The following is a 10,009-nucleotide window of genomic DNA, read 5'->3' as shown; positions in this document are numbered from 1 at the left end:
TGGGTTCCTTGATGAGGACTCTTCTCCTGGCTTGTAGACAGCTGACTTCTCACTGCGTCCTCACATGGAGGAGAGTGAAAAAAGCAACATCTGTGGCCTCTTTTATAAGGGCACTAATTCTATCATGAGAACCCCACCCTCATGACCTCATCTAATGCTAATTACTTCCCAAAAGCCCCATCTCCAAATACCATCACGTTGTGGTTTAGGGCTTTAACATAAGAATTTTGGGTGGACACAGACATTCATTCCATAATAGTAGGAAAAACATTAACATAATTTTAGGGCTAAGTTTGATTGTTTTGGACTTTCCTTAGGGGCCCTGTCCCATTTTCTTTTGTCTTCTTAGTTTTTTGGCTCCAATTTTCTTGGGCTGGGTGTAAGGGTGATATATATAGGGTTCTCAAAAATACTCAGGTCCTGTCGCTCTTGCTTTACTCCATTGACCTACAAACCCACTCTAATCTCAAAGGTGTTCAGATCGCCTTCCTTTCTCAGTTGGGAGCAAGATGTGGCTCTGAGAACTCATCCACCCATTCATTCATATACATTCATTCATGTATTCATTCATGTTTATTTATTCAAGATATTTTAAATAAGCATTATGTGTCAACTGCTGAAATAATAGCCAATGACAATTGTAGTTTTCTGGTTTCAAAGGCCTTTTACATTCTTGGACTCACTTGATCCTCACAACCAATACTGTGAAGTGGATCATATTATTATTATGCAATTTTTATCAGTGAAGAAACCAAGGCTATGAAATATTAAATAACTTGACCAAAGTCACACAGCAAGTATGGGATTCAAATCAAGAATTTCTGACTCCCAAGTGCTTCTCTCTGCCCTCTATATCCATCACAGCACAGATTCTACAGTGCCTCAAGCCTGATTTCTTGCAATTTTGATTTTACTATCTTGATTCGTATATTACGGTAGATATAACAGCTACAACAGACAAACCCCAGATCTCAGTGTCTCAACATGATAAAGATTTATGTGTTACATAGTCCAGTGTGGATATTTGTGATCAGGTAAATCAGGAATCCAGATCTGTTCATGCTGTGAATCTGCCACCTTAAATATGTGGCTTCAGGCTACCAAGAGAGGGGGAGAGCAAGCATGTGGAGAAGACACAACAACTCTACTTGCTCAGCCAGGAAGTAAGACATTACTTCTGTTTATATTCCATTGGTGGTAACCAGTTACATGACCTTGACTTGCTGCAAAGGGGCTGGAGATGAGTTTAGCTATGTGCCCATGCCACTTTCTATCAATGTGGGGTTGAGTCAGTGTTCTAGAGTTAACAGAGTTGTCCTGGGAGAAAAGATGCCTCTGGAGAGAATGATTCTAATCTGCCTGCACGTTCATACTTCTATTTGTCTCTCATGAATTCCGTGGAATTCACAGAGCACCAACTCTGTGAACCACTCCGTGTCAAAGATCTCCTGGCTAAAGAACAGATTGGAGCCCAGGCAACCAAAATGTTGGTAGGTCATCAGGCCACAGACTTATTGGTGATGGAAGTGGTCTTTTCCCCTCAAGAGTGTTATTCCTATAGCTTATTTTTAGACTGTATCAAAAAGTTTGAAAATTTTTATACTGTCACAAAATAAACAGAGTTGTGTTGTAGTCACAATTTTAGTAGTTGATTTGATGTACTTGACAGTTCTATAACCTTTCTAGTAGTTTCAAAATACTTCTTTCTGGGAAACTGTGTGGGCGGGCATGTCCTCTCTGCTTCCAGGCCTCCCCAGTGCTGTGGGAATAGAGAGGGTTAAACCTAGAGCCTGGGAAAGCAATAATAAGTCAGCTCAGTCATCTTGCAGAGAACTGACTCATCTGCTAGAGAAAATGGAGTGAAGTGGGTAGACTCAAGAGATATTTAGGAGGTGGCATGTGCAGGGTATTTGGGGGGGATGAGGGATAGGGGAGCAGGACATTTTGATTTTTGAAGTCATTTTGATGCCTGTGGATGTGTGACCCTAAAAAAGTCAAACTTTTAGCTTTTTTAAAAAATTTGTCCATTAAGTCACTTAATGAATGCAGCTGACTACTTTGTGCCAACCCTAACCCAGGGAGAAAGAAGAGTCATGGCTGATCTCAGGTTCCTTGCTTGGTGGATAGTTGTCAACCTCCCTGAGATGGGAACCTTAGCAGAAGAAGCAGGTTTGGGGTAGGGTTCAGGTGGGAGACATTTTTCTATTTTTGGATGTAGAGAGTTTGAAGTACTTCTCAGTCTCCAGAAAGCCATTTCGTGTACTGTGGAGCTCAACCTTCTTGGCCATTTTTCTGTGGCTCCGAACTTGTTCTTAAAGGAGAAGATGGGGAGTGCTCCAGAAATTCAGGTGCTGGGAGAAACAGAGGAGCCAATCACAGGTAAAATTGTGTGTGTGTGTGTGTGTGTGTGTGTGTGTGTGTGTGTGTGTGTAATGCCATTAGGAGCAGGGTTGGGATTGAAAAGACGATAGATGTTCGTTTGTATTGTGCATAAGATTTGCACATTAATTAACATACATAAAAATGCTTGGAGACCCCTCAAATATCAGCCCCTCTCCTAAGTGAGGAATCATTCTTCTCCTCTTTTCTGGTTGCACCCCCAAACCTTTAATTCCTGTTGTGTAAGGTTGGGCTGGTCACACTTGAAAACGAATAACAGGTTGGCCTCCCTTGTGTTAGTTCAGGGTGACTTCCCTGTGTCAGAGTTGTGGGGGAGGGAGCGGCTATTGACAGGAAAGGATGGGGGCAGATATTGGCTTAGTTTGGTCTCAGGAGGTGTCCTTGTCTGTATCTATCTGAATCCCTCTTTCTATCTCTTTCCACTCACAGATTGTGTGGCATTTTGGAGGGTGGAGTGCCTGGGCACCTAGCCCACTACTTCCCGCCCCAATCTGGCCCTGGGTACAAGCCACATGGTGCTGACCATCAGCCTGGCCTCTTGCCCATCCATTATAGCCTCAGCTGCCAGGCTGGCACAGATATCAGGAGGAACTTCTATGAGGCCCTGCTCTCCCCTAATTCTGTTCCTGGGATGAAGTAGAGGAGAGTCAGATGGAGAGAGCACAATCAGGGTGGGGAACCAATGCCAACATACACCCCTTGATGGTGGAAGGGACATCTGTGCCTTGGGGAGGACCGCTGAGGTGCTAGGCTGTAGTCCACCGAGGAGGACCACCTTAGTGTGTGTATGGGCTGGCGGCAGTATTGGGAGGAGACAGCAGTAGCTGCTATAGTGTAAAGGAGGACACTCTACTAGGTCCTAGGGAATGTTTCTTCCTTTCCTTCTGTTTCTATGCAAAGCATGTGGACTTGTGCGTGTTTCCTGCTTGTGGGTATACCCCCAGGTGGGAGTGTGCACAGGGCTCTGATACTGTGGGAAGGGGTCTCTAGTTATGCCGAGGCAGTGGTGAGGTGGACTTGAAGTGAGTATTGCATGTCAGGATATATGACTCTGTCTTGTGTGGGAATGACATCTATGAGAGTGCTGTTAGGGTAGAGGAGAAGTACAAACATGGCTGAGGCATGGGACCTTTCGGTCCGTCGGTATGGACCAACTGTATCTGCTATATGGAGCACACGAATACCACATACAAGGACATGGGTTGTGGAAGACATATGCCCTCATTCCTGAGAGCAGTGGCCTGGTCTGGGTGTCAACTGTATCTATGCTTGGGCAGTGGGGGATGGTGCTGATGAGTGCTATGTCCTGTGAGGAGTGCTAGTCATGCCTTACCTTTACACCCATGTGAATTGCATGCTTAAATATGTGAATCCCCTGGAGAGAAGTTAGGTGATGAGGGGGCGGGAAGCCTGAAAAAGATGGAGAATTTATGAGCTGCTTTTGTCGGGAGACAGTCGTAATGAAGAAAATTCAATTTTCTGCAGCTCGGAGAGTCAATATGTTAAATCTCGAAGAAGCTGTGGATTGACAGCGGAATGGCAAAGTCAATGGGATGTGGGGGCGGGTGGGAGCCTCTCTCTGTATCTGCAGGGAGGCTGCTTCCTCTCTGTACCCTTGAACTGTAGCTGGGGGATGGGTTGGAACCAGATACCTGTGTTCCTGGAACTGCCCCTCTCTCACTTCCTCCTCCATCTCAATGGCCATCTTCTCTTGCCTCCTGCTTATAAGGAGGAAGGTTGCTCTTTCCCAGGCCCGATCCTACCCTAGCACCTCCTCTGGAAGTCCTTCTTGTAGTCTAACCAGCACTCGCTCTTGCTGCAGTTACTAATTTCAGAGTGGCTGTTTATAGCCCAATGTGATTAGTAGAAAAATTCTCTTTTCCTTCTAACTTTTCATTCCCACTTTCCCCTCAGTTACTCCATGACTGGTCTCCTGTTTCCCAGCAAATTTCAACTTTTCCCCAACCAGTCTTTACCTCCTTCCAGCCTCCTGTACTATGAGGCAGGAGCATGTGTATGTCAGGGGGAAGATAACGTAGGAAGAGGGGAAATGGGGATTCCTCTGTGAGCCACAATGTCACTAGGAGCCGTGATTAGCTGAGCTGTTGGCTGTGTAATTGGTGTGTGCCCGCGTCCCAGGGGTGTGGTGTGTTAACAGCGGGTCCCTGTAGTGAGTAATGAGATCGTGCCCATGGCTGGTTGCACATGCTAATTAATTAGGGCTCCTCTGGTGTTGAGGAATGAGGAGGAGATGGAGGAGGTCGGGGTGGGGTGGGGTGGGGTGTCTCAGCCTGAGAGCCCATCTCTTCAGAGCCCAGAGGTCACCTAAGGTTCTGCCAGAATGGAAGCATTTAGGCTGATGTGCAGGGTTGGGGTCAGAGATCTGGGAGCCCTAGCTGAAGAGAGGGTGTGTGTGGGGTACAGTGGCCTGGGCTCTTGGTGGTGGGTGGCTTAGGCTGGGCTGGGTGGAGGTGGATGGTCTTTTAAGGAGGTCTTCAGGCTCAGGGCCTGTCTTATAACATTCTCTCTTTAGGTAGCCCAGAGAAGAAGGGAGTGGCATGGGGAGGAGGCATTCCGGCCTCATTCCTGTCCCCTCTACCCTTCCTCATCTCACTAAATCAGCTTCTCAATCAGCTATTTCGCAGTTATTACACACTCATTGTGCACACAGAGCTCAAAGTGCTCTCTGACCATTCTCACCTTAATAAGCACTGCCTTCCCCTTGCCACCCAAACAGATACCCAGACCCCTCAGTTCTTGGGCTGATCTTGGAGCCCAGAAGCCTCTTCTGAAACCTAGATGTTTGGGAGAAATATCGTGGAAAAACTAAAGAGGTAGAGGAAGAGGAGAAGGTTGGGAGAGAGCCGCACTATCTCCCAGGACAGAATGATTACTTATAGCAGCAAGGAAGATTAAGGTGAGAGGAGAAGAAGAACTTCCAGCAGGCAGACAGCTCTCCTTGTTTATGAGGCAGAAATTCTACGCTCGATATAAGGAAGGAATGCGGATGAAAAGGGACCCACAGGAGAGTCTCTCCCCTTGGGTGTTGGGATTCAGAAAGGTGTGGCAGGAGGCAAGGAAGACAGAATAGAGAAAACAGGCAGAAAAAGTGAGACTGTGGTGGTGAATCTTTGGCTTCCTTGTGGAGGCGTGAGTCCCATTCCCGCACACGGTAATTGCTAAATTACCCGCCATCTGCTCAGCTCTCAAACATAAATTATCTGCGAGGAGAAAAGACGCAGAGACTGCGCACTTTCCTTTCTCTTCCCCAAACCCACACTAAGAGCTCTGGGGGAGTCTTCCCTCTAGGTGGGGGCAGAGGTGATTGGACGACCAGGTGGGGAACAGTCACCATTAGCCTCTGTCCTCTTCTAAGGGGGAGTGGCTTTGGGGTGACCAAGAAACCAGGCCCTCCTGAGGTCCCAGCACTGCCCAGGGTCTTAGGACTGGGGCTGGGGCTTGGTGTGAGCTTGATCTTGGCACGGGTGGTGGGGCTTCCATCAGGTGTGACCGAATTGCCTAGCAGGTTTTCTCCAGGTCACCCTCTTCCTCACCCCGACTCCCACCCACCACTTTGCTTGTGGGCAGATGACTCAAGCTTTCCTTAACACCTGTCCAGTCTGCCAGAAGGAAATGAGAGAGGAGGGCAGGCAGAGGGCATGAAGAGAGAGAGAAAGGGCAAGCCTCCTTCCTTTCGTTCTGTTCTGAACCCCTCCTTCCCCGCTAGGTTCTGAAGGGTTGGGAGAGGGGTGAAAGCAGTTGTAGAAGGAAGCCTTGAAATGGGGCAAAATGGTAGGATGCAGCAGGTTGGAGAGATGGAGGTAATGGGCAAGTGGAACCTGCTTGGAGGCGGGCTTGTCTGGGGAGGTGAGCAAGAGAAGGAGGTGGCCAGGCTGGAGGGGAGCAGAATCAGAGGAGGGAGAATGAGGGGGGTCAGAGAAATGGGGTGGGGTAGGTTGGGGAGGTGGAGAGATGGAGCCCGTGGAGGAGGATGGAGTGATAGATGGGCCAGGTGGGGAGGTGGAAGAAACAGGGTGTGGCAATGCCGGGTGGAAACTCAGAGATGGTGAGGATAGTGAATTGTCTGAAGGGAGAGCTGGAGGAGGATCAGAGCGGGAGAGAGGGGTGACGGACAGCAGTTCAGAAGCAGGTCAGGTCCCGGAAGGAATGTAGGGACCAGAGACTGTATCAAGGAAAGCAAGAGTATTTGTGGGTCCTTGAAGGGTCCCAGAAAGATGAGAGTAAGACCCCCAGAGCCACTTCCCACTCTGAGGCTGAGGCTTGACTCTGAAAGGGAGCTGAGGAGGCCACCTAAGCGGCAGGGATGGAGGTGGGTACAATCTCTGCCCCTGCCCCGCCAGCTCCAGGCATTTGCAGGGTGTGCCCGCTAGGGTGGGGGCAGCCTGGGCCGCTTCCCACCTCTGAGCGCAGAAGCTTGTGGGGTTTCTTCCGAGCGATTGTTTAGTATTCATGGGGCGACGCAATCTCTCCCACATCTGCTTAGCACAGCAAGTCCTGTCATATAACTGTCTCCCGCACTGTCTGTCCATAAAGAATGTCTCGGAATTGGTGTAATTCAGAGAAATTAATGACGACTTTCCGCGGGACGGCTCCCTGGGGGATGATTAACACTTCATCGTCCATCTGATGCGCGGGGCCCAGCGCTCCATCGCGAACATTTGGGCCGTGGCCAGCCGCATTAAAGGTTATTACGGAAAACGCGACCTGCAAACCGGCAGGCGAGAGGCATGATGGACCAGGAGGGGAGGGGGCCGGGGTGGGAGCGGGAGTCGGATGGAGCCGGCCAAGTCGGAGATCAAGTTTCCCCGGGTGTGCGCACCTGCGGATCTGAGGCTGAAGGAGACTGGGTTTCTGTTTCAGCGACTGCAGGACTGGGAGGGTGTTGGGGAGACGCTCGCCTCAGGGGCTGGAGAAGGAAAGGGAGTGGCTTTTTCTGTGTGGATACATTGCCCATGGAGGTTTTCCCTGTATTTTAATCCTCACAGAATTATTGGGTAGATTTTATTAACCTCACCTTACAGGTGATGAAACTGAGGCTCAGAGAGGTTATGTAAGGTGCCCAAGGTTACACAGCTTATTAAGAGGCACAGGCAGGATTTGAACTCAGGTCCTAAACTCCTGAGCTCTTGCTTTTTCCACCACGTCGCTGAGCAGAGGGTCTTACTCTTATATGTCTGCCTCAGCTTCAGGCATAGAAGAGGGGTGCAGGTGGGGGGTGTTGGCTGATAGGTGCTCAAAAATGTTTGTTGTGTTGTCTTTGCAGATTCCACATCCACGGTGTGGGCCAGAAACCTAGAGACCCTGGTGGCAGGAAGGGGAATATAGCAAAAGATTTCCACTTTGGGTCGGGAAACTGGAAAGAGGTTTCCTGTGGTTTCCATGTCTCCCCCTGGACATTCTAGACCTCTGGAATCTTGAGGACTGGGCTCTTCCTCCTTAGTCAAAAGAAAGGAATAGAGATGTATTGTGTATAAGTGTGCTTGGCGAGCGTATGAGTTTGTGTAAATTTGTATATGCCTGTCTGCGAATGTATGTGTTTATGAGTATATGTCTTTGTATTGCACACGTGTGAAAATGTTTGTGATGTGTAGGTGTGTTCATATGTGTGTGTATCTGCATGTGTGCAGGTGAATGTGTGCATATGTGTACATGTACATGTGTGGTGTCCCAGGGGAGCCTGAAGACTCATAGCCAAAGATGTTTTTGATTTGATTTGCCCAAATCTCTGGCACGTTTTGGGCTGTGGTTTGTGGTGGGGCTGAGGTGGGAGGCCAAAAGAGGAAGGCTGTATCTACTTGGGGTGTGGGAGATTGCTCAGCCTGAGTAGTGGGTGCCTCTGGCCTTCCAGGCACAGGGGAATGGTGTCAGGGTCCCAGGTCTGAGGCTGGGTGGAAACTGGGTCCTGAAACCTTCATTCAGGGCTTGCATTGGGAGTGCTCATAGGCCCTGCTCTGATCGGGGAGAGTGATGAAGAGGTGGGGCCAGGGTGGGAAGGTGCCTGAACAGTGGAGGGGTGGGGCCTACTCTCTTCTCCTCTCTCTCCAGGTTTAGGGAATGATCTTCTAACCAGGCTGCAATTCCTTCCTCTAGGCTCAACCTATTCTGCCCTAGGGTAGTAGAGTCCCTAACAGTCTTGGTGTGCAACATCTGACTCTGCGGGAACCATAATCACAGTGAAAATTTCTCTTTCTAGTCAGTACTACCCAGACAGGTGCAAACCAATGTCCTTGTCTCTTGGAGGCCTCTGGCAAGGCCATGTATGCATTCTTATTAAACTTCACACAACCTGAGGTTTTCAGACCCCTTGTGCTGGAAAGTTCTTCCAGAGTTTAACCTCGAATCCTCTTGTACCTTGTGCACATAAGCCCAGGCTGAGTTTGTGAAATTGGAATCTAGTCCCTCCCCCAACACACACATAGAAATAATTTCTTCTGAATAGGGGAATGGTCTGGAGTATAGAAAAATGAGAGAATGTGGGGCTAAAGCCTGTTGGATCACAGATGAGCTGGACCATTCTTGGAAAGGAGGCAATGATCAACAGGATGATTTCAGAGAAGGGAGTTCAGAGACCATCAATTCCAACCCTCTTACTTTATAGACAGGAGCCGGAGGCCTCAGAGAGGGAAAGTCTCACTTAATGTCCCCTGCTACACGGTGGCCACTTCTGGGAAACCCAGGCCCCTGACTCCTGGTCTAGGGGTCTTTCTTGTGCCCCATTTAGAGGACCCTAGACTATGTTCCTATCCTCTTGGCTTTATGGTGGTGGGGAGAGAGGGAGGATGACTTCAGCTAGACTGGGGTGCTGTCCCTTCCTCTTCCTTAAGCCTGTAGTAACTTCCAGCTGGGCTTTAAGATCTCTCATTCACTGATACTTTTTCCTTCAACTTCCCATTCTCCTTCAACAGGAACCTTCATCTGGTCTCTTAGGTCCACCCGGGCAGCCATTCCAGTATTCAGTCCTTCCTCCCTCCCTCCTTGTCTCACAGTCTGTCTTCAGCCTGGACCATCTTTTCTCTTCTTCCTGCAGGCTAGCCTCTCAGACCTTTGCAATATCTCCCCATACTCTCCTCCTCTGCGAAGTCTTCCTTGATTAATCCTCCTGGTTCTGGATCCTAAACTTCCTATTTCTAAGTCATTGCTATGGTCCCTGCAGGCCTCTCCTTGTTCTTCTCTCTTCTCTTTCCTGGCTCTGTGCCTTGTCCCTGTTCACCCCTCCCCATACCCTCAACCACATGAACTGGCACCTCTCTATGAGCAGACCTGTATTTTCTCCTTCCTCCCAGAACCCTCTCAATGTGCCAGGTAGGTCAAGACTGTAGTGGAGAAAACCTGTTTTCTGTGTTCTGGGAATGGCAGAGATAATGGAGTCCAACTGGGTGTCATGCTGAGGAGGGAGACGGCAGTGTGGGCCTTTCCCTGTCTGTATCCTGGTGTTTATTTTGGGTTAGGCCTTCTACCAGCTCCTGGCCCTCCTCCTCCTGGTTGCCTCTGGCCCAGTTAAGAGGCCCCTCTAGTTTGCAGCCCTGGAACCCCTGGGATCCTGGGCCTGATGTAGGGAGTGGCGGATGGCCCCATTATGATTTCTCAG

General features: G+C 49.2%; 1 long non-coding RNA gene across 2 annotated transcripts in view; it reads left to right on the top strand.

Annotated features, from left to right (window-relative positions):
- The first annotated feature begins 1,919 nt into the window (after positions 1–1,919).
- LOC120602159 (uncharacterized) overlaps positions 1,920–10,009 on the top strand; it is a 118,933-nt gene continuing 110,843 nt past the window's right edge. For both annotated transcript variants that reach the window (XR_005652645.1, XR_005652646.1), the window contains exon 1: positions 1,920–2,379. This is a non-coding gene — a long non-coding RNA (uncharacterized LOC120602159). The remainder of the gene's footprint in view (positions 2,380–10,009) is intronic.

The sequence above is a fragment of the Pteropus medius genome, unplaced genomic scaffold (genome assembly GCF_902729225.1).
Source record: "Pteropus medius unplaced genomic scaffold, Ma_sr-lr_union100, whole genome shotgun sequence".
NCBI lineage: Eukaryota > Metazoa > Chordata > Mammalia > Chiroptera > Pteropodidae > Pteropus > Pteropus medius.
This window is presented reverse-complemented; position numbering and strand designations above follow the sequence as displayed.